At 36.1% G+C, this 27,160-nt stretch overlaps 1 long non-coding RNA gene across 1 annotated transcript in view; it reads left to right on the top strand.

Moving 5' to 3' along the window:
* The window catches only part of LOC125937281 (uncharacterized), an 89,267-nt gene extending 63,185 nt beyond the window's left edge, over positions 1 to 26,082 (top strand). Inside the window, exons 2-3 of the long non-coding RNA XR_007462341.1 lie at positions 24,256 to 24,456; positions 24,877 to 26,082. This is a non-coding gene — a long non-coding RNA (uncharacterized LOC125937281). The remainder of the gene's footprint in view (positions 1 to 24,255; positions 24,457 to 24,876) is intronic.
* The last annotated feature ends 1,078 nt before the right edge of the window (positions 26,083 to 27,160 follow it).

A 27,160-nucleotide genomic window follows, 5' to 3' on the forward strand; every position in this document is an offset into this window, starting at 1 on the left:
AAATCCAGAATTGGATGCTTGGCTGAATAAGCCATCCAGGCACCCCTAAAAAAGCTATTCTAAATAGTTCAAACCGAAAATATCCTGAATATCCTTCAACAGCAAATCGGGTAAAGTTTTATACATGCATATAATGCACTACTATATATCAATGATAATTAAAAATTTAAACCACATACAACAGCGTGGGTTAAATCTGCCAAAGATAATATTAAATCAAAAGCCAGATGCAAAAGAATACATTCTCCATGATTTCAGTTAGAAAAATGTGAGGGGTGCCTGGGTGGCTCAGTCGGTTAGGCGTCTGACTTCGCCCAGGTCATGATCTCATGGTTTATAGGTTCAAGCCCCCCATCGGGCTCTGTGCTGACAGCTCGGAGCCTCGAGCCTGCTTCAGATTCTGTGTCTCCCTCTCTCTCTGAGCCTTCCCTGCTCATGCTCTGTCTCTCTGTCTCTCTCAAAAATATATAAACATTTAAAAATTAAAAGAAAAAGAAAAATTAAAAAAAGGAAAAACTAATTCATGCTGTTAGAAGTAAGGGTGAAGGGAGCATAGAAGGAGCTTCTGGTGAGCTGATATTATTTTATTTATTGATATGGACACCGGTTATACAAGTTTTAATGTTATAAAAAATCATGCATTTGTGTCCTCATGATTTAAAAATTTTAAGTGTCTGAATTTCAGTGAAATTTACATCATGAGTATTTCCTGATATAATCCAATAATCCTGGAGAACATGGTATTTATTTTCCTAATAGCACATAGTGTTAGTGGACCAAAATATATTGAATTCATAACTGAATTTGGACATTGTTTCAAATTTGTTATTGTTATAAATGGAGTAGATCCCTGTGCCTACTTCAGTGTGGATTTCTCTGTTTATTTCCTTCTCATAAAATCCTAGCAGTGGAAAGATATAACAGTTAGGAACAATTTTTCAGAGATTGTTGGTATGGTACTTCATACTTGGTATAAATAACAAATTGCCCTCTAGAGAGTTGATGCTGCGGAGGATTACTCTAATCTCTAGGTTATCTTCTGTACAACAATATAAAGCCGAAGGATTTGTGATAAATATGGAGTTGTCCCATGCTGTACTCAAGAAGTTCCGAAAGATATTTATTTGTTTTAAAGTATATTGTCTTTGGCGTGAGATTTTTCCATCAAGGGTTTATTCAAGGCAACAGTGCATGAAAATTTCCACATTGTAATCTTCTAAGCAGTGTTTTATAAACAGTATTATAATAGGTTTCCATTCAAGGCAAGGGAAAATGCCTACTTTGTCCAAGCCCCAATCATTTTTTATATCTTACTTTTCATTTGTTAACCATCCTCTCCAGGCAGCTGACTACTTTCCTGTTCCTCTTCACTGTCATACTCATTCCCATTTCCATGATTTTATTAACTTTGTTCCCTGAATCAGGATTTTCCATTTTCTACCAAACCATAATTTACCCAAACTTTGAAGCTTAGCTCAAGGTCTGTCATAGTCACAAACATTATTCTAATCCTGTCACATTTGAGCCTTTTATTTGCTGACTATCCAGAGCACTTGAACGTAAACCGCTACTGTGTCATTATGGGAGCAATAACTTAACGAGGTGCTATTTCAAATTTCTTTGTCACATCAAGTTTTGTACATAGGTTTTATCTTCTTTGATAGGAAAAATGTGCTTTTCTAGGTCATAGCTGTCTTATTTACCCCTGTATTCCAAAAGCTGTCAAGATACTGTCACAGATACGAAATAACTGTTTTGAAATAATTAATTAATTGACAAGTACTTATCTTCCCACATCAGCTACTCACACTGGGAAATTTTACAGTAAAATAGCAAAGAAAATTGTAACTTGGGTGAAAATTAACTATGTAATTATAAGATTCAGTTTGGTGACATATAATAGACACAGTCTGTACAGTGAATTCCTTAAGTTTGACTATCCAGTATGGCAGCCATTATCCACAGATGGCCATCATGCACTTGACCTGTGGATAATCCTAATGGAGATATGTTGTAAGAGTAAAAGACACACCAGATTTTGAAGATTTAGGGGGACAAGATATAGTATCATATTAATAATTTTCATATTGATTTCATATTGAAATGATAATATCTTGGATATATTATGATAAATAAAATGCATTACTAAAATTAGTTTTACCTGTTTTTATGTGCTTTTGACATTTAAATGTGCCTTCTAGAATATGTAAAATTAAATATGTGGTTTGCATTGTATTTCTATTGAACAGCATTTCACTAAGTCCTTTTAGGATACATTCCGTTATTAAAATGGAGAAATGTTAGACAGTGTATAGAAAAGTTTGCCCCTATCCTCAAGAAGAAATTGAAAGGATCAGACAGAAAAGTAAAGCTTTCCTGAAGTGTATTGTAATGAACTAGAGTTAAGATGTGAAAATATTTGTCATGCCAAAGTTTATGGAAATTTAGGCATATTCTGAATATTGATATTTGTTCTTCCTGAAACACTTAATGTATATACTTTTATGCTTTCCCTATTCCAAAAATTTCAGATGATTCTTAAAATATGTCAACCCACTTTTGTGAGTCCATTAATTTCTTACAGAAATATTTACTATTCTATTGGATGATGAGGATTAGCACCATTATTTGAATTTTCTTTTCTTTATGCTACTTGCATTCTTCATACTTCAATTTGCTAAGTGTACACAAAGAAAGAACAATTTTTATGATAGGTAACAGAAAGATGTGTGCATAGGTGTGTGTGTGTGTGTGTGTGTGTGTGCATGTGCATGTATACAGCCCTCATTCTTGGATATAGATATATTTGTTGCCACCACCACTAATCTTCCCCTTTAGTGTTAATTCACAAAATATAGATTATCATTCTTACTTCTCACTAAGTTCACCAATGGTTTTTAAATTGCCAATTTCAAAATATCTTACTTAGCCTCTTAGGGTATTTAGCACAATTGAACACTTATTTGAAATTCTCTCCTCTCTGTTTTTGTACTTTCTACCTCTCTCATAGTTTCTTCTTGATCTTTAGGAAATCCAATGGTTACATGTTTATTGACAGTTTTCAAGTCAATGTCTTTGGGCATCCTTCTCTCCTGAGATGCACATTGATACATATAGTTGACTGCCGAGGTGATCCTGACCATGGCCAAATCTGAACTCACCTCTTTGCTGATAATATTTTCCCATTCAATTACTCAAATCACCCTCTTCCTTACTTTATTAACTCTGCTCCTAAATCCTGTCACCTGTCAATTTTACCTCTTAAATATTTTAAATGTGCATTTTCTGCTTTCTTTTCATTTATACCACTGCCCTAGTGAAGGCCCTCATTATCTCCTTCTTAGAGTACTGTCATAACTTTTTAATCAAATGTGTCATTCTGCCCCCAGTATATCCTCTATACTTTTCCAGTGTTAATTGTTAACAACATGAAAATCCAGACATGTTTTTCCCACATTAAATTTCTTTAAATGCTTCCCCATCATACAGAGCATCATTTCTCAAAGCGGTATAGACCATCACCGACAGAATCACCAGATCAGAGATACTGGAGATAGGCCAGGAATTTTCAGTTGTACAAATTTGTCAGGTAATAACATAACACATAATTCAGTTTGCGAAACATTCTCCTAGAAGGAAAGCAATCAATCTACTTGCAAGGCATATATTGCCCTTCATTATCTGATTATTTTTTCTTAATCTCTTTCATTATTTGTTCCTGCACTGTTGAATCGATATGTAACCCTCTCAAGGTATCATTGTCTCTCAAAAACTTATATCTTTGCACAAAATGATCTTTCAGCTTTAAATTCCTTTCTGTGTTTATTACGTGGCAGTTTTTAATTGAACCTTCAAGGCGAGTTATTTGGCATTGGGGAGTTATTTTGAATCACTACATCCTTAGTGTTTAGTAAGCATCAAAGATTTACCACAGCGCCCAGCACAAAAGCTACCCAAATTCACCATCCCTACACCCCATATTACTCTGAAGTTATTTCCTCACCTTCTCATTCATGTTAATGATAGGTGTCTTTTCTTGCTTTTCATCACCAAGGTTACCTCATTGCATGCAGGGATTTTGTTCTCTGCCATATTCCTTTTTCCTTGAATAGTGGATGGTATTTTGGACTACTGGATGGAAAATTTGTGGACTGCCTCAATGAGTAATTTAGTATTAGAAATAAATAGATAATAAATCCCTGAATTCCATAATGTATGAGGAAACAACAAACTCTGAAGGAAGAACCCTGGTATTCTGGAGAAATGTGATCTAGGCCTAGGTGTCTTATTAATAAGCTGAGAGCAAATACGTCAATGTCTCCGATTCTGCAGTTTCCAAACAGGAAAACAAGAGGCTTTAGAATGTTTGAATGGCTCTCGGCTCCAGCTGGTCTTTACAAATGATGTGTGGGGTTAAAATTCAGGAAACCAATCTGGGAGTAAGGCCCTAGCGTCAGTGGGTCTGAAGGCCTCCCATGTGGTTTCAATGACCAGTCAGGTTGAGCTCCCCTGCAGCAGGTGAAGGTATGACAGACCCTTGGTGTTCTCACTCTGTCCTTTGTGACCTTCTGAAGTTTCATGTGCAGAGAAACTTTATTAAGCTTTATGCACATATGACCTTATTGCTTTTGGTAAAAAAATTCTTTCTGCTTTAACCTCAAGTGTGACTGGAGGCATTTGAAACTGACAAAAGATCACATCGTTCCCTTCTGGGAAGCAAAACAAAAGCACTGAGGTGGACAAATGCATTTTGTTTTGATTTCTCCAACCAAACATTCCCCTACCTTTTGTTGTGCTGAGAACAGTGTGTTCCTGGACACCTTTCATAATCTCTGTCCTTCTGCCTGTTGGACTAACGGGTTCCAATGACATGACATTTATGGGATATCCAGAGAGAAGGAGACAAATTGGCCCTGACTCATTCTGAGACCAAGAGAGATGGTTGATATTTCTCTCCAACCTTGGTTTTGTGCCTACACAATAAGCCTATGAGCTAAAACAAGAGGGGACCAGGAAAGATAACACAAAGAATAGTCAAAGGAAGCTAAGTCAGAGCCAGCATTGGCATATTGCATCAGTGAGGCGGCCCAGGGGAGAGCCTGAAGCATTTTTAGTATTAGAGAGAAAACTCAAAAAAAAAAAAAAAAAAAAAACAAGAGGAGGCGCTGTGTGTAGTCAATCAAAAGAAAAAGTCAGTACTCCTTACCTGGTTTTCAAGGTTTTCTACTATTTGACCTCAGCCTTCTGTTGCAACCTTTTAATTTTTCCCTTACATTCTCATATCCAGGCAAGTCAAGCATACTTGTTATTTTGTTTTACTCATGTTATGCTCACTGTCTGGAATCCCCATTTTTTCCAAAGATACAGGCTTAAATCTTAGCTTCATTTCAAAGTCACCCTCAAATGCCTTCATCCATGCACTCTGACACCTTCCATCCCTTCCCCAAATGGCAGGTACCATCTCCCTGCTGGTGACTATGTAAGCTTATAATATCACATTTGGTTTGATAGGTATATTTGTACATATGTATTTTACTGTACTATAAATTCTGTCAAGGTAGATACTCAGACTCATTCATGTGTGTGCTAACTTTAATTCCAGTTAGGCACTCAATAAAATTTAGTGATAAATGAAAGATGAAAATAAAATTATTTACAAAGTACATGTTGTTCCCTGACAAGAAGGAAAATATTGGCACTCAAAGACTATAGGAAGTACCAGAAAGTCTTATGTTGCCTACGGAATCCGTTGCTGACAACACACACGTCCACACGTAGATAAAATAGTAAATTTAATTAACATCTGTTATACCATGGCTTCTGTTCAGAGGGCTTTACATGCATTATCTTTTTCAACCTTGACAGTAACCCCGCAAGATAGGTACTATTCTATTTTAAAGGTAAGAAAACCGAGGCTCAGAAAAGTTACTAGTCTTAGATTGAGCTTCAAATTGTCTTTTTGGTTCCTAAATCCTTGCTCTTTCCATCATGCTCCATTGCTTGGATAGAAGTAAAACTAGAAGTCTTAAGATACCTAAGATTGGTAAAAATAATTTCCCACATCCCTATGGCCTTAAAGATTTACAGTCTCTAAAGTGAGAACAAAAGATACAAAACAGGTAGACTTCCCTATCTTCTACAGCGCTTCATTTTCAGTATTGTGATCTTGTTAGATTTTGAAAGGAGCAGATAATTATCACTACAACTATTATTATGGATATAGGCATCTTATTGACAAGTATAGCCAATATGTATCAGAAAGTTATATGTTTTTTTGCACCTTGTCTGTATAATTTTATTACATCCAGAGATCAAATCTTTTATTTATTATTTTAAAATGCAATCAAATGAAAAGTAGGGATGATTGAAATGATAAGTGGTTTACAAAAACTTTTCTGGAATCCAGCTCATTCGTTATATAAGTGAGCTCTGATTTTTTAAACATTTAAGTCAGGTAATCAGGATATGAAAAAAATAATCCTGGCCTCTTATTCCATTTTAATATTCTTCGGGCAATTTGGAAGAGCAGCAATTTTAGTCCTGTTAATCCAAGGACATCCCAAGGTTGATTGGCACCCTAAGATCCAAGTGATTCAATTTTGATGTAATTGAGTCTGTCTGTGCCAGTTGTCCCCTTCTGCTGATCCCATCGCTCATGTCAAAGGATTATTTTCATACGAAGAAAAAATAAGGATGGCTGAGTAGAAAATAGTTACGCAAGTTTTAAAAGTATTAGGCTAACCAAGAAGCTGAAATTTTCGAAAATTAAGAGTAATGGCATTGTGTAAGCAAAGTACCAAACCTCTGTATGTAATCCATTTAGTTATTTCTCAATTTTTTCCTGATCTGAAAGAATCACTTGATATTCAAGATCTGTAGGGGCTGTGCTTAGACAGTGTGCAAATATACTGAAGCACACGGCCTGGCTTCAAATTACCTCTGGAGGAACTAAAGAAGGTAACTAAAGAAGGCTCTTCAAAGAAGTTTTGACACTTCTATGTTTAAATATTAATTTGTTGGCTTAACAGCTTTTAAACGAAAACAACTAACAAATGTAATAGAAACGGAGGAGAATCAGGTCTGTATTTTACACATGTGTGCCCTTGAGAGGCTTCTCTAAGAGAGAAACAGCAACTCCAGAGGATGGGAATTCACGTTACGTCGAGACCAACATCTGTAATTGCTCTCCACTGAGCTCTGTCAGCACTGATATGCCAAGTGGCACCACTGTGAGATACAGGTTCTATAAACGGTGCCCTTTCAAAAAGACACATTTAAATTTATATCAATTTCGGGAAATTGTCTTTAATGTAGTTCAACAAGTAATGGTTTCTCCAGGGTCTAGAAAAAGGCAAGGTCAAAAGCCTTCAAGGGAACAATGTGTTTCATTTCCCGCCCTGGGAATTAAAACTGTAGCAAATAAAACTAATGCTAAATTGGGCCCACTGAGCGAACACACGTATTCCCTAGTATTTTTCATATTACCCATTAAATAGGTTTTAATCTGTCAAGCAATTAGCAATGTGTGCTGATACTTTCATGCATGCTTCAGCTATTCAGCTGAACAGAATAACATGTTTTGAGCTTACACAACACTCTGAACTCACAAGAGTGTTTAGGCAATTTCTCTTTCAAGAGTCTTACCTCCTTCCAAATAAAATATTCCAAACAAGTTTGTGATTAATTTAGATATTAACAGCAAATCCAGAAATGTTTCTCTTTTTTTTTAATTTTTTTAAATTTTTAATTATTTTTGAGACAGAGAGAGACAGAACATGAAGGGGGGAGGGTCAGAGAGAGGGAGACACAGAATCCGAAGCAGGCTCCAGGCTCTGAGCTGTCAGCACAGAGCCTGACGCGGGGCTCGAACTCACGGACCGTGAGATCATGACCTGAGCCGAAGCCGGACGCTTAACCGACTGAGCCACCCAGGCGCCTCAGAAATGTTTCTCTTAATGCAATCGTACCACAAAGACGCTTATGAAAATTGTTACATTTGTCAAACACGTATATTTTTTTGTTTCATCCATTTTTTTTTGCCTTTTTGCTTCTCAAGAAATTAGAGACAGATTCTTTCCTTGGTTGTATTCGTAGCCAATAGCCAGTCCTTAATTCAGGACTTAGATAATTTAACAATATCCAAAAAGTAGGAGCTATTAATCAACAATTCTAAACAATTGAGTTCACTGTCTATGTCAGTGGGAATTCAAATAACTACAGTATTCAATGAGTTAGTATTACAGTTGTATATATTCTCATGACATGTTCTCTTGAAAGATGGGAAAACAGCTGATCTTCATTTTTACCCAGAATTGTTTGTCACACATTATATTGAGAAAAGTGAAAGTTTGAGTCTAAAATTTAATCGTGATAGATTGTATGCACAAATGGCTGTAACCATTCTTTTCCCTGTATACACCATTTTTGGCAATAGAACCTCACAGCCCCTCGTATCAAGAGGTAGTATGTATTTCTCTATAACCTGAATCTGGACTGGCCTTGTGACTTGTTTTGGTCACAAGAATATGATAAATGCCACATGGCCTCTTTCTGAACCCAGGCTTAAGAATGAGGGGAATTATACTGTAAGCACTGTGTCCTGCAAATATTCAAATATACGCCATGATAGTTTCCACAAGCTGGAGTAGAAAAAAACCATAGGCTTTAAAGGTGCCTGGGGGCACCTGTGTAGCTCGGTCAGTTAAGCGGCCAACTCTTCATTTTGACCCAGGTCGTGATTTCACGGTTCTTGAAACCGAGCCCTGTGTAGGGCTCTGCGCTGATGGTGGGGAACCTGCTTGGGATTCTCTCTCTCCCTCTCCCTCTGCCCCCTGCCCCCATGTTCGTTCTCTCTCTCTCTCTCTCTCTCTCTCTGTCTCTCTCAAAATGAATAAACTTTTTTTTTTTTAAAGGTGCCTGAACTAAGAACATGTAGAAAGTGCACACACATTCACTGGGTTAAATTACTATGAAAACCCTCTTGTATACTGAGTTCAAGTCACCCGCTTGGCTTTCTCTGCAATTATATTATACATTTCATAATAAAATTTCATGGGATGATAGAGTTTAACTTACAAAAATTAGGTATATTCTGGCAACTTCTATTTGTGGAATTTTGCTGATCACAGATACAAATACAAATTAATAATCCCAGCTGTGTGTTAGAAAAATACTTCTGTCCCTATTATTAAAAATAAAAATGTCCCTATTCTATCTTTCCTTAGCACATAGCCAGTAATTGCCAGTTTTTGCTGTAAATTTAATTGCCTATCGACTTCAGAAATCTGTCAAGTTCCTTGAAAGCAGGGACTTTATCTTACTCAAATTGTATCTCTGGCACCAAATGAAAATGTAAATTCCAAGTACAGGAACAATGTGTTTTCATATAAGTATGTCCTATATTCTAGTCCTCTGTGTACCTAAGAATAAGCACTGATTTTCCAGTGTTAATTGTTGTTGGATTTAAGATGTCCCCAAATAAATGAGTCAAGGAAGAAATAAATAAGCAAGATTTGAATTACCAGCTCTTTCCATCTCATGGACAACACTTAATCTCTTTGCAGTTCTCAGAATCTGAGAGCGTAATACTTATGTAGAGACAAGTTCTTTAGTAAGAAAGTTGTAAGAGAGTAAGAAAATAAGGAAAAGACATTCTATGTTAACTAACCTGAATTTAAATTAAAAAAAAAGGAAGAAGGAAAAGCGTTCTTACTGCCTCCTTCTCACAGAAATCAGCACAGAACTTCCTCTCCCTTTGTTCATTATTTCTAGCTTTCCAATTCCAATCAGAAATGTAGATAAAATGCAATTCATGAATATATAAAGGTATACTAATACTCATTTATAAGTATCAAACCTCAACTTTATTTCACTAAAATTGTTAAGGAAATAATACATCTCATATATGTGACCTCCCTTAGAAACTTTTGCATTTGTGTGACTAACACATTTCACATATTATTGTTGCCAGTAGCAGAATAAAGGGGTTCACAATTTATCTTTCTAGTTCTGGGAGGGCTTGGCCAGCAGCATAACTTGGTAATGTTGCCGAGATGATACCAGATTCTGCTTCAGGCAGGAGGCCACAATAGAGAAAACATTCAAATGGTACCTTTAAGCTCCCAAGGAAAGGGCCAACAAAAAACTTCATCTTTGGATGTGGTCCATGAGATGGAGTTTCTGACCATAGAATACCGCGGCCAGTATTGGATTTGCTTCTGAATGTATTATTCCCATTGCATTCTGAGATTCCTGTTTCCACTTTCTTTGTTCTTTTCTCTTTATCCTACCTTTACATACATCTTCAGTCTGCCTAGCTTGTTCTCACCTTCCTTATAATGGAATATTTGAATTTTTCATATGGATCATGTGAAAAATGTAAAACCATACACTCTTATTTTTATATCAAGATATGTATTAATACCTACCTTAAAATGGATAGGGTACCATAGATTAAAAGCCCACTTTGGGGATAATAAAACAATTACTTATGAAGTTCATAGTGCAAAAATAATGTCCCCACCCATCCAATTGATGTAATAAAAATATGTATAAATTTTGCTTTGTTATTGTTATAAATAAACTTCAGTTAACTTAACTCTTAGGGTCCCTTTAGTTTTCTCTATAGTTATTATGGAAAAATAATACTTTGCAGCAGCAAAATAGTACTGATTGAATGACTTTATGTAAATATTTTCATGGTGAAGAGATATGATTAAAAAATAGAGGCTTTATAATTTTCTGCAATACAATTTGTCTTCTTTTTTTAAATGTTTATTTTTGAGAGACAGAGTGCGAGTGGAGGAGAGGTAGAGAGAGAGGAAGACACAGAAAACAGGCTCCAGGCTCTGAGCTGTCAGCACAGAGCCCGACGCAAGGGAACTCACAGACCAGGAGATCATGACCTGAGATGAAGTTGATGCTTAACTGACTGAGCCACCCAGGTGCCCCTAATTTGTCTTCTAAGCAATAAAGATTTCATAGCTCTTGCTTACTCCATAGTGATACATTTAAAAAAATAAAATAAATACTTTACATTATTTATTTTGTTTTTTCAACTTGTTTTATAATTCTATATACAGTAAGAAAACATAGACATGGCATAAGTTGTGCTTTCCTATAAAAAAAAAAGTTTGTGGTCTACTAAATAATATTCCCCCCCATTTCTTTAGATGGAGAAGGCAGTTTAAAAACTAAAAGGACAGGGGCACCTGGGTGGCTCAGTCAGTTGAGTGTCAGACTTCAGCTCAGGTCATGGTCTGTGGTTTGTGGGTTTGAGCCCCGCCTGGAGCCTACTTGGGATTCTGTCTCCCTCTCTCTGCCCCTTCCCCACTTATGCTCTGTCTCTCTCTGTCTCTCAAAAATGAATAAATGTTAAAAAAAATTTTTTTAATATAATACGTAATTATTGGATACAACACGAATTGACATCTTCTATTTTACTCCTAAATCAGACACATTTTAATTTTAATCATGTTAGTTAATGTCTTATTTTCAGATGACCTTACTTTTTAAAATAGAATTCTTTAAAATAAATGGTTGTCCATAAAAAAGATTTTAACTTTTGATTTTTAATACACTGAAATGAATTATTTAGAAACAATGATTTTTGACTCAAAGACACAGAAAGATGAGCTTATTTGACACTAATAGTTTTAAGAATTAGCCTTACAAATTTACAAATTAGCTTTCCTAATGAATTCTAATTTTCTTATTTTTGGAGAGTCTTTATTTGTTGAGTAATTTTCTAAAACGAAGAATGATAAAGTCTTTGTAAACTTGAATCTAATTTCAAAGAATCAACCATTTTAACAGGGTCAGTAACTCAATGGCAAGAGGCAAGGTTTACATCTATGCTTCTTTCCTTTTTTGGTGATATGTTACTGTAGAAATATTCAGGAAATTCCTGGGCCCAAACAACATACCAAATGAGACAAAAATAAAAGTGTTCTCCCTGGTATTCCTCAACTTTTAAAAAGGATTAATGGCAATCTAAATGTGCTGATTTTATTGCCATATAAAACAAGAGGCAGATTGCATCAGCAAAGCCATAATGGAAAGAAACATCAAGGCTGAGATTTTGAAGATGTTGATATAAGAAAACAAATTAGAACTGTAAGTTCATAGTGGAAACAATCTTGGGGGAAAGTACATCCTGAGTGTTGCGAGATGGGTCTCGCATCATGTCACCTGGAGGACAGCTGTGGAAATGGTGGGACAAGCCACTTTTTCTCTATTAGGGCAAGTTCTTTGAGGGATTACTAACAATGTGATTTTAGAAGTTACAGAAAGAGACCTCTATTCTCCACAATTTCTCAACCTGGAATTTAGAGCCAGAATCGATTTTAGATTTCATCTCGTATTTTATTACCATCTTTAAAAATATTAAAAGACATGCAGCACTTTAAATTTGGCTGAAAGATCAAGACACCCATTATCCCACATTATTTTTATTTTGTGTTTCATTTTACTAACTATATATATTCACTCCTAATATAAAGTGTCTATGAACACATTTATTCATTCCACAAATGCTTATCTTGTGCCTACATGTCCGATGTAGAGAATTAAAATTGTGAGAGTAAAATAGACCCAAACCCTGCCATGGAAGAGGTTATATAATCTAATGAAATATATGGACATTAAGGGAATGATATCACATTTTATTAGTTGCTACTATCAGTTAATGTGTCATTATCAATTCTCCACATTTCTCTTCAATTCTTTTAAATAACCGTATTTGTTTTCCATTAAGGAAAATGAAACATAATGTAACCATGCCTCCACCTCCCAACTATGTGTTAATGTTTTCTAATAATGAGGAAATGGAGGCCTGTTGGGAATAATAGGTATCGATTACAGACGGAGTCGTGACAACTCCCTTCCTATTAGAATGTCAATATGGCAGATAAATGGAGACATCACTAGGTCCTATTTTCACCATTTTGCAATAATACACCCATGTAGATACCGGGGATGGAAAATGGAGCTCACCAGTGGATGCTTGAGGAGAGAACACGTTGTGTCGTGTGAGGACACAGAATTGTGGCGCAGAGGGAAACAGAAACAAATTTTACATGCTCTATAGTATTTTGTAAGCCCAACCCTGTGCCCTGAAAGGACTCATTCACATTCTCAAAGGCTACCTTGCAACCTGAGTTATCTCAGAGGGATTGCAAACAGGCCTTCTGACACATCTTCCTGGAGAGAATGAGGGTGCATGGAGGAATCGAACATATAAGTGATGAGAACTTATTATGGACAACACCCTTTCACGTGTATTTTCTCATTTAATCCCTACAATGACTGTATAGGCTGGGTATATCTGTCCTCATTTTATGGATGACCAAAATTAGACCGATTAAGAAAATTGTTCAAGATAATAAGGAGTAGAAATTTAAACCTGGATGTATCTTACTCCCCTGCACCTAAGAACTCAAATGTCTTCAATAAATACTTGAAAATTACCTATGGTAATGAGTACATTTTCTTCCTGTAATAAGGCAGAACTTGTTTGCAGTTCTAGTCCATAGATTTTGGACCTGTGTTGTAACTTACCAAATTCTTACCAAAATCTAATTGCAGAAGTTTATTCCCCCCATTTTTTGTAGGTGTTTGTTTCAACATCTAGATTCATACGAGGTGAAAAGGAAGCTCTGCCAAAATCTGCAAGGTGGCAATCAGCACTGAAAGAGGTCAGATTTTCATTATGCCAGTTAGCGAACCCAATTCAACATGTCACCAGTAATAATACTAATACCTTACGTGCTTTAGAAGGCAAAGCATTTTAACCTAAATTAACATGTTTTAAAAGTACTGATATAGCTAGAGAGTATGCTATATCATTATTATTTTGAGATACAGAGTACCAGCAGGGGGAGGGGCAGGGAGAGAGTGGGAAAGAGGACCCAAAGCAGGCTCCACATTGACAGCTGTGAGCTGTTGTGGTACTCGAACTCACAAACCGTGAGATCCTGACCTGGTCCTAAGTTGGACGCTCAACCTACTGAGCCACCCAGGGGCCCCATTGCCAACTCTTCTGTATTGAAAATGAATATACAAGCATGCAAAAAAGCTAACATTTGAACACCACAGGAATTAATCATCTCTATGCTATAAAGAAATCCTCTCTATGACAAAGAGTTCAGTACATGTCAATATAGGACCTTAACCTTTTTTAATAACTTCGTTTGTGTCCTAACATATATTAAAAGTACAATCAAAACACTGTGAGGTGCAGATATAATAATAGATCAGTGGGACAGAGTATAAAGTCCCCAATGACAAAGAATGAATACAGATTTAAAATTAAATAAATTATTTCACATAAAAGGCAAAAAATAAGTTTTCGACAAATTATGTTAGAACAATTGTCTAGCCATTAAAGAAAAAAAGTGTTAGACTTGTATACTCTACAGCAAAATAAATCCCAGATGTATTAAAAATATAAAGGCTAAAAAACAAAACTATAAAAGTGCCAGGGATAACATGGCTGATTACTTTTGTTATCTTCAGGTATAGATTTGGTAAGTATTCTCAAAACAATATACAGATATCAAGACGATGAGCTAGGACAGGCCTCGGAGGCTGGTGTGGATTCAGTTCAAGCTAGGGGTGTATGGATATAGCTCTGCATTGTCTCTCTTGGTTTCTCATGGAGACGTGTGTGCAGCCAGTGGGCCATGCTTCTGGCCCAGAGTGGGATGTGCACCAGGTAGAAAGGGCATGATCCTCCCTCATGACCTTTGATGTGAATGCCTGGGAGCAAGAACATAGCAGAACTCAAGTCTACACATTATTACCTATTGCCTTGTCCAACCACAGAACCACGCACTCACATTTATTACTGTGCCTTGGCCTCCACAAAGGGGATATTGATATACTGAAATATACAGAAAATTTAAAAAACCTTCCATATACCAAAACATTCATAACAATAAAATTTGGAAGTATTTCTTAAAGTATCTGTGTCCAGTAGGTTTTGAGGGTAAAATCAGTTCCTCCATCACTGCCAATCTAAAACAGTTGCATAACATACAATCTAAAATTTCAAAGTCTAACAGAATTTTTTTTAATGTTTTACTCCTTCAAATATCATGACCTTTTCAGAGATCTTTAATATAATACTTTCCCATTTTTCTTGATAAATGCTGTCATTCTTCTGTTCAACACATGTTTATTTAACACTCTTTCACTTTTTTTTAATGTCTATTTATTTTCGAGAGAGAGACAGAGAGAGAATGAGTGGGAGACACAGAATCCGAAGCAGGCTCCACGCTCTGAGCTGTCAGCACAGAGCCCGACACGGGACTTAAACTCATGAACTGTGAGATCAGGAAGTAAGCCAAAGTCAGATGCTTAACTGACTGAACCACCCAGGTGCCCCCTCACCTTCTTTCAAAGACATCTTATCAGCACTCCTTTCAAAGACTCCTTGAAACTGGGTAATTTGTAAGGTTCACATTTCCCTCCTATGCTGAACATCAAGATGTCACATCTTCCCAACATGATCTCATGAGGATCTCCCCTTTGTCATAAGACAAATCTGGGAGCAAATCAGTTATGAGAAAGGTGGTAATTTTGGTGTGTTAATAACTAGGGTGTAGTGGTTTCCAACCTTCCCCTCCTGTGTCCAGCAGTAACGTTCTTGCAAACAACAGTCTGCTTCAAAATTAGTATGGCCATCATCTTTGTATCCTGGGTTTGAATCTCATTTTCCAGGGAAAAAAAAATAATATCAGCCTCTCTATATAAGGAGAATTCCAGACTATGAACGTTGCCTTTAAGAATGGAAGTCAGCTTTTTTGTCCCCTGATCTTATTGTTCTCACGCTCCTGAAAACCAAAGTGAATAAGACTTTTTCTAGTGTTAATAAATTTGGTAGTTTTTAAATACGTATTGACACTTCATATTCTTTTGTTGCTTCAAACTTTGGTAAACGTTACCTACATCATAAAATAATGATTTCTGTGGAAACTAATTATGGTTAGAAAATAGTATGCTGATGTAAATGATTCTGAGTTTTTCTTAAAGGCCGATTTTGTAACCATAAAAATATTAATTTTAATTAAGACTTAAAAAATCTTCCCATTTTTCCTATCCTCTGTGAAAAATAGTTGTAGACACACACAGAGATGTAAATTATAAAAAGTCATTTCTGAATTTTTTTCTAAAAGCTAAACACACTCAATACTTTTGTTTAGTGAGATGTTATTTGTACAGTTGAAATCTCTGGTTGGTGGTATTATCTCCCCTTGGATGCCTAATGGACATCTCACCATTATCTCGTCCAAAGGAAAGTTTGGTTTCTCCCTAAAACCTGTTCCTTCCACAGTCTTTCCTGTTTCAGAAAATAATACCATCACCCACACACTTCTTGCAGGCAATATAGTGGTCAACCTTGATCTCTCTCTCTTCTTCCCTCAACTCCTATCCAGTTCATAAGCAAGTCTTGTGGGTTCTACCTCAAAAGTACATTTTGAGTCAGGTCACTTTTGTCTCTTCACTATGCTCCCAAGCCACTAACATCTGGGATGGGACTCATATGATGCTTTCTGAACTGATCTTTCTGCTTTACTCTTTCCCATGTAATCTACGTTGCACACAATAGTCAGAATAATGTATTAAAATTTAGATTACATTATAATATTAAATAATCATTGAGAGTTTACTATGTGATAACACTGTTGTAAGCATTTTACTTTAAAATTTTTTCTCTCCTCAGGGGTACCTAGGTGGCTGAACTGGTTAAGTGTCCAACTTCAGCTCAGGTCATGATCTCATGGTTCATGAGTTCAAACCAGGCATGGGGCTTTGGAGCCTGGAGCCTGCTTTGGATTCTGTGTCTCACTCTCTTTCTGCCCCTCCCCTGCTCATGCTCTGTCTCTCTCAAAAATAAATAAACTTTTCAAAAATTATAAAAGAAAGAAATAAAAATAAATAAAAATTTTCTCCTCAAAACAACACCAATCTTAAGTCCCATTTTACATACGTGGGAACTGAACTATGTAAAGGTTCAACAGTTGCCCAAATTCAACAATTGGTATTTCAATGTTTATTTATCTTGAGGGGGGAGGGGCAGAGAGAGAGGGAGAGAGAGAATCCCAAGCAGGCTCCTCTCTGTCAGCACGCAGCCTGAGGCAGGGCTCGATCCCGTGAACCATGAGATCATGACCTGAGCTGAAATCAAGAGCTGGATGCTTAACTGACTGAGCCACCAGGTGCCCAAAACACCTGGTATTTCATACCCAGGCAGTCTAACACTACTACAGCTCATACCACTAAGTACTACCACAATGTTCTCTGAACATACCATTCTCCTTTTTGAAGTTCTCCAAATGGCTTCCATCTCACTCTTGCTAAAATCCAGTCTTTATAAGGATATCATAAAAGAAGCATGTCTTCCACAGAGCCAAGCACACAATATGTATTTAATAAATGTGATTGTCATCTCCATGTCAAAGATTGCTATGTTATTCCCAAAGACTACTAAGAGCAGATTCTCACTAAATGTTCCATGAGTTGAAAGCCAGAACAAATCATTCATTAAGCATCTACAAATAAAGGTCATGTATAAGGGAGGCTGATATCCACATTCTTTAAGTTCTTCATGTTTTCTGGCTATATATATATATATATATATATATATATATATATATATATGGAAGATCTAAGCCACATACAAATGTCTCATAATACAATATTTTCCCCAGAACACAGAATGGATTTAAATCATCTACTATAACCGGGAAAGAAGGGACATACTAAAAATTTTTGAGGAAGCAAGGGGTGAAATCAGTTTTGTATTTACTCTTATTTTTTAATCTTTAGGTATATAAGTTGCCTTCAGTGCATTATGTGTAATTTTATTTTTCTATTTAAATTAAAACTGCACATAGACACATATACATATACACACACACACACACATACACACACACATTGTTAAGATTTTAAATAGGCTTAATTGCATTCTGACTGTCAACACCCATCTCCCTAAACTGATTTTACACTTAAGTTCTCTAAAAAGAGGTGGTTTTGGGATATTTAAGAAAAGATTCCTGGATTTGTTAGCTGTTTAATTAGGCCCAGTATTTGTGTTAATTAGCTGGAATACATTTAAGCCTGTAGAACCTAACTCTGGAAGGGTAAAGAACGCAATTGCAGCTTGAAAGAAATGTACTGCAAACCATAGAGCTCTCCATGGTCCTGCCCTCGATGCATCTCTCATGCATCCATGCATCTCAGACAGTGAAAGCTGACATTTGTCTGGCCACCTAGAGATGAATTGAATCTGACTGCCTTCGTTTAAATAGTTACAGCTACAGCACCCAGGTGCCTTAAACTATAATGTCATTCATCTGGTCCATAACGTATCTTCAAGTAATCTCATCTGCCTACTTCTTAATTGTATATAGTAATCTATTGTATGAATAATTTATGAACAACACTCTACTAAAACTGTTGAGAGAGCAATTATGAATAAGACTAGATATCTTTTCTGATTAAGTGTTTGCGATAGTGCACATAATAAGATATACATACAAATAACTGTATTTTAGTGAGGAGAGCACTAAGTAAAAACAAAGCAAATTTTAATAGAGCAATGCACAAAATATGTGGAGACACAAACATACATAAATTTCTGGAAGAATAACAGACAAAGATGAAAATGGTGGACATTTGTGTGCTTAGGTACAGAGAATTCCTATCCAACAATGAAGTTTTTGTATATTTTTATTTTTAACATCTTTAACATTTTGGAAGTCATAAATCCTTAAAAAACAAAAATCACATAAACATATGAAATTTACATCAGACCCATTATGCACAAAGACTAAGAGACACTTTGATAAAATACAGAGTACTTCTTTTTCTATATGACCAGACCACCATTTATTAACATTCCAAAGACTTGAATTCTAGATTTTGTTCTACCACTTTCTGCCTGCATGCTTCTCTTGATCCTAGTTTTCTTATCTTTAAATTGAGAGTTGGACCAGCATTTTAGTTTAGATGACCTACAGAGCTCTGAGTTAAAATGTGCTCTGTAAATACTTCTTTTAATAATGTTTCTAGGGGCGCCTGGGTGGCTCAGTCGGTTGAGCGTCTGACATCGGCTCAGGTCACGATCTTGCAGTCTGTGAGTGTGAGTTCGAGCCCCGCGTCAGGCTCTGAGCTGACAGCTCAGAGCCTGGAGCCTGCTTCGGATTCTATGTCTCCCTCTCTGTCTGCCCCTCCCCTGCTCATGCTCTGTCTCTCTGTCAAAAATAAGTAAACATTAAAAAAAATTAAAAAAAAATAATGTTTCTAATCAAACAACCCTGATATCTGATAGATTATCAAAGACACATGGAATTCTTAAAGTTCTAGTATGTTTCAAAACTTAATTTCTAAAATATACATAAAAATAATGTAATAAAGTGTTTAAATGAATATAACATAAGAATTTCATAAGAAATTTTATATACAACACAAAAATGTTAAGAAATAAAAGAATCAGTGATTTAGTGATCAGCAACTTGATCAAAATTGAATTTTCTTAATTTTATTAGCTAATACATTTATTATGTATCTATCACTTTACTTTTTTTAATTTTAGAGGAAGAGTGTGAGCAGGGGAGAGAGGCAGAGGGAGAGAGAGAGAGAATCTTAAGGAAGCCTGATGCTCAGTGCAGAGCCTGATATGGGGCTCGATCCCACAACCCTGGGATCATGACCTGAGCTGAAATCAAGAGTTGGACGCTCCACCACCTGAGCCACCCAGGTGCCCCTGTATCTACTACTTTAAAAAGATAATGGAGCATATTATCCAAGTTATGACAAATATATCACTCTTTTTCTGTTCTTTTTTTTAATTAGAATTAAGAGGTTGCAGTAATAAACATTGTCCCCGTGGAAAGTTCATACAATTTTTTGCCCAGAAGTTGCCAGTGTTCTTGAAGTTAACTGGTGTACTTGTTCCCTAGGGAAGCCACAACAAAATACCATAGACTGGGTGGCTTAAGCAACATAAATTTATTACTCACAGTTCTGGAGGCTAGAAGTCAAATATCAAGGTGTCAGCAGGTTTGGCTTCTCCTGAGGGCTCTCTCCTTAGCTTGCAGATGACTGTCTTCTTGTTCTGCTCTCACATTAGCCATTCTCCACATCCCTAATATCTCTCTGTGTGTCCCAGTCTCCTCTGCCTATCAGACCACCAGTCAAATTGATTAGGTCCTATCCTAATGGCTTTAACTTAATCACCTCTTTAAAACCCTATCTCCAAATACTGTCACATTTTGAGACACGAGGGTTAGGACTTCAACACATGAAGTATGAGGTAGTGAGGGAGGGACAAAATTCAGCCCATAATAACTGGGAAAGAAGGTGGGGGGTTCTCAGTAGTCACTCGATAGCCCAGATTTCAGAATGTGTCTCTACACAGTTCTGTGCGCTGTCCACAGAAGCAGATATGCTATTCACGTTTTCCAGAAGCTAAACCTTCAGTTTTCTGCTGCTTTGGCTTCACTGCTTAGTGTGGAAGAAAATCTGAACATTTCTTCTTAGCTCCATTTTTCTTCTTAAGCATTTTTTTTATCGATCCCCCTATTTTTAATCCCAGTTTCATTGCCATTTCCAAAGTTAACAGGTGCTATCAACTTTTGCATATTTGGGTTGATACATGGTATTTAATTGGTTGCTTCTTGGTTTACTCTCCTGCTGGCCAGATCAGATTTCCAAAGCTTCTTGAGTCAAGACCATTTTGGCCACCTACTTTTTAGCTTTGGAAACTTAATGAGCCTTAAGTCCTCTCCCATTTTTTTGTCTTTGATTATTTGTTCATTTTGTAAAAATCCTTTCCCTGGCTGACACTGAAGTGACATTTCTAGAGGGAATAAATATTTGTGTTCAACCTGCCATCTTACATCAGAGGTTACATTATAAAATTTGTGAGAATCTTTTACTGAAATGGAGATTATTCATAGCATTCAGATTTATTATACAATATATATTTGTAAGATTACGGCTACATTTGCTATTCAATGCATATTGTAAAGTTTGCCTCACAATGAAGACAGGGTGGTTCTTCCATTCTCTTCTGTAGTTCTTTTTCTTGCTTATTTTCTGTGGTTGTTAAAATTCAGTTCTAAGTGAAGAAGCCAGCATGCATTCAACTGTCAAGGAATTGGTTGCCATCTAGCACAACTTTTTATTTAATTTTATGGTATACTAATTTACAGAGTAATTTAATTGTATTTTATAATATTGATAAATAAAGTTGCTCTCAGAGAAAATTTAAAAACAAGATTAAATGGATAGTTTTCCATCTCAAACTGTATTAATATTTAATAAGTGCTTATTGAGAATATTAATAAGGGGGCTAAAAACTTTTTATACTTTTAAAATATTTACTTGTGTTTTAAAAATTATTTTCACAGTTGGAAGTGTCAAAATTCAAAAAAAATTAGTACCTAACTGAAGGAGCAGTCAGTATATTTTGTTCACAGTTGTATTATATAGTCTGTTTGGCCCAATCTGGGATATATGTATATGAATGATTTGGTGATCTAATTTTGGAGTTTGCTTGGATTTCTCCTGAAGTGTTTCCTGAGATTATTTTCAAAGATAAATATTTGAGGTCATGATTCCAGACCAGAAATAACACACAGCATGATAATACATATTTAAATCAATAAACTGCATGAATTGTGGCATTGATTTTCAGGATATAGCTTGGTCTTAACTCAAAGCTGTCTTCCTTGCAAGATGCATAATTTAATTTTGAAATTTCACATGGCTAGCCTGAAAACTACCAGCTGTGAAAGCATAAAAATTATGTGTTTCAATAAAGCAAATCAAACTTTTTCAAAACTGCCATGGCAACTTAATTCTAAAAAGATGATTCATTTTGGCTAAGAAAATTAAAACTATTTTAATTATTATTAAATAATTAAATAATATAATCCAATGCCTGATAATATATACAAGTTACAATGTAATTATAACAATTATAGATATACCTGCATATAAGTCTTATGTTAGATATAGAAAGAAATAGAGAGAGAGAGAGGCAAAGAGAAGAAAGACATTAGTGAAAAGCCTGTCTTGCTGTGTGCCCGGAAGCCAGGTAAATTGAGGGAATGGTAGATAAGAAGGAAGGGGTAATACAGACACTCTCTTAAGTTACTAGCAAAGCAAATATTTTGGAAAAACCCTGCTGTGAAAACAATGCCTGGAACATGCTGTTATTATAGATACAGAGATATTAATGTGATGAAAGCCAAGAAGTTGTGATCTTGTTTGGAAAATCACATTGAATACTGCATATTATTGTCAAGAAGGAAAAAATACCACGTGTATTTTTTTTCTTTTTGAGTTCTAAAAACTATTTTGCTAATCCCAATTAAAGAATCATAATGTAAAGTTCCAGTTTTTATTTTTAAGCTATTTGTATTTTCTAATACCATATTCAGGATGAGAGAATTTGGATACATCTGCTCCCTTTTACTTTCTTTCTTTCTTTTTTTTTTTTTTTGGCCAAAAATATGGCTCCAGGATTTTTAAATAAGAATTTCCACATGAAGATGAGAATGTTAATAACATGCTGGAACAATTTTGTTCACTTTCTTCTTCCATCCAGATTGATTCAAGGAAATAGGCATTAGAACTTTAAAAATCATGCTCACATTTAGATGATTATTTATTGAATACTGGGCAAGGTCTGTCTAGGGACAAGGACAACTTTGGCTCTAACAGTGACTTCTGAAAAGCATCCAGGAAAATGTTCAGAAATAAATAAATGGTGCGTTATAAAATTCTCCAAGATGGCTCAGTACATGATATGTTATATAACTATGTATTTTCACACCAACATTCCTGTGGTCGCACGAACGGCAGAACATTGTGGGGATAAAGCTTGATGTGTGCTGAGAGTGACATTTCTATCACAAGGGTAATTTTCTGTGCCAGACATTTAAATTTCCATAAAATTAGGCCATTTGATGAGCTCTTCAAAACCACTTCTGGGTCCAAAATGGCGTGTCCTTTAATTAGATAAACAGATAGTATTTTCATTTTTACATAAACTTAAATCCTGTTTATAGACAGCATCCATAATTTGAAAATCGGTGAGTAACAGGCATGAGCTATTTGTGAGTGGGCACATTTTCACATCTTATTTATACTGTATGTTCCCCAATGTTTTACTTGCGAGCTCAGAACAAATGAAACCATCAGGCAGTGTCCCGTACTTGTCATGATTTCTTTTCCAAGCCACTCATTGATAGGAGCTCTTCTACTAAGCCATATATACATGCCAAATTAAAGAAAAAAGTTAATCATCTTGCACACATCGTCTTTTAGCCAACATTCTTCACTGGATGTATTCATGCCTTGATGCATATTTGGAGAATTTGGAAAATGAGTCCCTGAACTGATTTCCATTCTTTGGTAGTCTTTGCTTCTACACTGTCAAAGTGGGCAAATGGGGGAGTAAAACAACACTTTGGTGGCAGAAAATAAGTAGAATAAATTGGATTTCAAAGAAATAGAATAGCACATTAATGAGTGTCAGGTTATGGAAGTCTAAAAAAATTATCAATGACTATTTTTTGAAGATTGTGTGAATATTGCAAAAAGAAGCCAGAAGTCTTATTTATATTTATGCTATTGGTAATGCTCATGTTTATTATGAAAATTTTTAAACATTGATCTTTTCTTGGATTCTATCAGTCTCTCATTCTTGAAAAGCGGTTGATGTGGTGTAGCATGCATGAGAATGAAGAGATTTAAAAACCAAAATTAAAAATTAGAGTGACTTTTTTTTAATTTTGATGTTTATTTATATTTGAGAGAGGGAGGCAGAGTGCGAGCAGAGGGGCAGAGAACAAGGGAACACAGAATCCAAAGCCGGCTCCAGGCTCTGAACTGTCAGCACAAAGCCCGAAGCGGGGCCTGAACTCACAAACCGTGAGATCATGACCTGAGCCAAAGTCAGATGCTTAACTGACTGAGCCACCCAGGCACTCCACAGTGACTTCTTAATATAGATTCTATAGGGCCCAGCTTGTGTGTCTAAGGCAATTCAAAAAACAAAATATATTAAAAAAAAAAAAAAAAAAAAAAAAAAGGCAATGCATAATTATACCCAGGAAAAGAGAAAAGAGAAGTTACATTGGGAAGGGGAGAAATAGGCTAAGAAACAAGGTTTCAAAATTAAGACAAAATTTTAGAAAATGTACATGTCTCTTTTTAATGTTTGTTTTTGTACCTAAGGGGAAGAAAAATGGAAAGCTGTGAGGAAGTAAGGTCATCATGAGGAGAAAGTCACTGAAGTGCCTCGGCTTCCCTGGACTCTAGATGCTACAGCAGTGGAGGAAAAAAAAGTCCTCCAAAGCTAGGACTCGGGACTCTCTTCCTTATGCTTCCTGCCTAACTGGGGTCGAGGATCTGGGGCCACCCAGACACAGTAAGACTGTGAGTGGGAAGTGCTTTGAGTTCTTTAGAGAGCTATGTTTTATAAATACTGTTATTATTCAAGCTATTATGAAAGCCGAGCCCTGGTTTTCACTGATGTGTTCCTGGAGGTAGTGGGTGGGCAGCAACCCACTCTACTGTCCTGCCAGAGGCGCTTAACCTCCTCCTTACTTCCCTCCAAGCAGGGCATCTCACTTCTGTTGTTTTTAGTTCCCTTGCTTCCTCAGGGAGCTCACCCTCCCGCTTCTCACAGAAGGTCAATCCCCAGGGAGGGAGCCAATCAGGCAGGAAATCTCAGAAGAACAAATCACAGTAGCAATGTTAGTAAAAATAGCTGGATTTAGCCCATGATCACTTTTTTTTAAGAGAGTTTGCCTGGTGCACGTATTCATTACTGTACGTCTCTCCCCCATGCTGCAGGAGCCCAAAGGTGTCAGCTGGCAAGGAGTTTAAATCTTCCTCAGGCATCCTTACAGTTCCTGCAGCTACCTTCTAACCACCTGCCGTGGGCAATGGATGAGTCCTGATCAATTGTAGCCCATCTCCATTTATTCACGTACGTTTTGGCACGTGTGCAATTCCTGTATACCTAAGGCAGTCCATCTTATAGAAACATTTTTGGAGTCTTTTGGGTTTTTTGTCTCTTTTAAAATAAGTGTTTGAAATTACAGTTATGGATGTCCACAATTTAACGTCCTCCCACACATATTTTAATTGTAGCTTGTACCTAGGAAGTTCAGAATCATAGCGGAAGCATATATGGACATTGAAAAAAATTATGCCGGTAGGGTTGGTTTCCATAAGAATATCTGGAAGGAGAAATTCTCAACCAAAGATTCAAGATTGATGTTGAACTCTGCCATATTTGTCACACTGCAGTTTTTAGAATTGGATTTTTCTAGGGGCGCCTGGGTGGCTCAGTCGGTTGAGCTTCTGACTTCAGCTCAGGTCATGATCTCACGGTCTGTGAGTTCGAGCCCTGTGTCGGGCTCTGTGCTGACAGCTCAGAGCCTGGAGCCTGCTTCAGATTCTGTGTCTCCTTCTCTCTCTGACCCTCCCTCATTCATACTCTGTCTCTGTCTCAAAAATAAAATAAAACATTAAAAAAAACAATTTAAGTAGAATTGGATTTTTCTAAATTCCAGACACTCTGAGATCATTATTTCAAACAGCACCCAAAAATGCATGGAAATAGTCTCCTCATTGTGAGTTAAGTAACATAGTACAAAATTGTTCATAGAATCGTATTTATATAATGAGCGCTTAGGTGCGTGAGAAGACAGGTTTTGGAGGTCATCTGCCCTAGCCTTCTCTGTCACAGATGGAGGAACTGATGGCCAAAAAAGGTTCAGTCTCTTCTGAATGACACTCAGTTTGTGGCAGAGCATGGACCAAAGTCAAGGTTTTCTGAGTGAATTCTGTTCACTATGCCTTCCATTGATACTCTATTAGTTGTATCACTTTTGAGAACCAGGAGAAAAATTTCTAAATGAAAACGCAAACGTTGGTGTTAAATTAAAACAGCTAACTAAGTTAAATGTAAAGATATAGGAACTCTATAGTTCGTCTACTCTATAGTTCGTTATAGGGTAATATATTTTTATGACAACACATATAAGATGATTGGACTAATTTGAAAATACATAAAAAAACAGAAAAAATAAATACGGAAAAAATATACATAAATAAAATCACCTCCCAGAGCGAACAACTAGCATTTTGATGTAGTTCTTTCTAGTTTTCTCTTGCATTCTTTTCCCATAAGTACATGTGAAGATGTTTATTCATCTATACATGTGCAAACCTATAAATAACAGACGATACTGGAAAACAATTTTATATATTCATTCTTTCCTTTAGCTTTGGTCATAAACATTTTTCCATGGCTTTCTGCAGTTTAAAAATATTTTAAAATAATATATACATTATGTCTCATTTGGCCAAAATTTCAAACCACCTCCCTCAAGGTATTCTGTATTTTATATTTATATATAAATAAATATTTTTGCCTGCTTTTCTGATTTTTTTTTCTTTTCCCAGCGGGGAGATAGCACCTTGTAGGGAAAAATACCACAGACCCTAAAGAGAAATTAATTTGTATTTACAAAGAAGTCTAAAACCTTCCAATGCACATTTGTTTTCTATTTTGATTTCTGTGGTGGTTTCTACCCAAGTCTTCAAATCAGAATGGAACCCAAGACAGAACGATTATTCTTCTTCTCTTATGAGGAGACGGAAATGGCTATAATGGGACTCTTATGGCTGATAGGATGATGGGATAAACATCTTGTAGTATCAAATCGACAAAAAAGAATTGGCTGTGGAATCTGGAAAAATAGCTAGCTCAGTGCACTAATAAACCAGGGAAAGAAAAGCTTTAAGAAATTTTGAAACAGATTTGAAATCTGCTTATGCAAACTGAAAAAAATGGTATTTATGGTGTCAACAAAAGTGTCATTGTCTCTATAATACGCCAAACATGACATTAGGTGGCAGGAACAAAAATGTACATAAGACATGATTCCACTTCTCAAATGGCTCGCATCCTGATATGACATACTTAACATATACACCAGTGACTACTCTAACATTCCAGCCCAATAATGATATTTGGAATGACAAAGGAATGGAATGATGCAAAGTGGTGTGGAAAGGCAGAGGAATGGTCAATTCAATTAATGATCAATTAACTTTGACCCACACA

This window comes from Panthera uncia (assembly GCF_023721935.1).
Source record: "Panthera uncia isolate 11264 chromosome A3 unlocalized genomic scaffold, Puncia_PCG_1.0 HiC_scaffold_12, whole genome shotgun sequence".
NCBI lineage: Eukaryota > Metazoa > Chordata > Mammalia > Carnivora > Felidae > Panthera > Panthera uncia.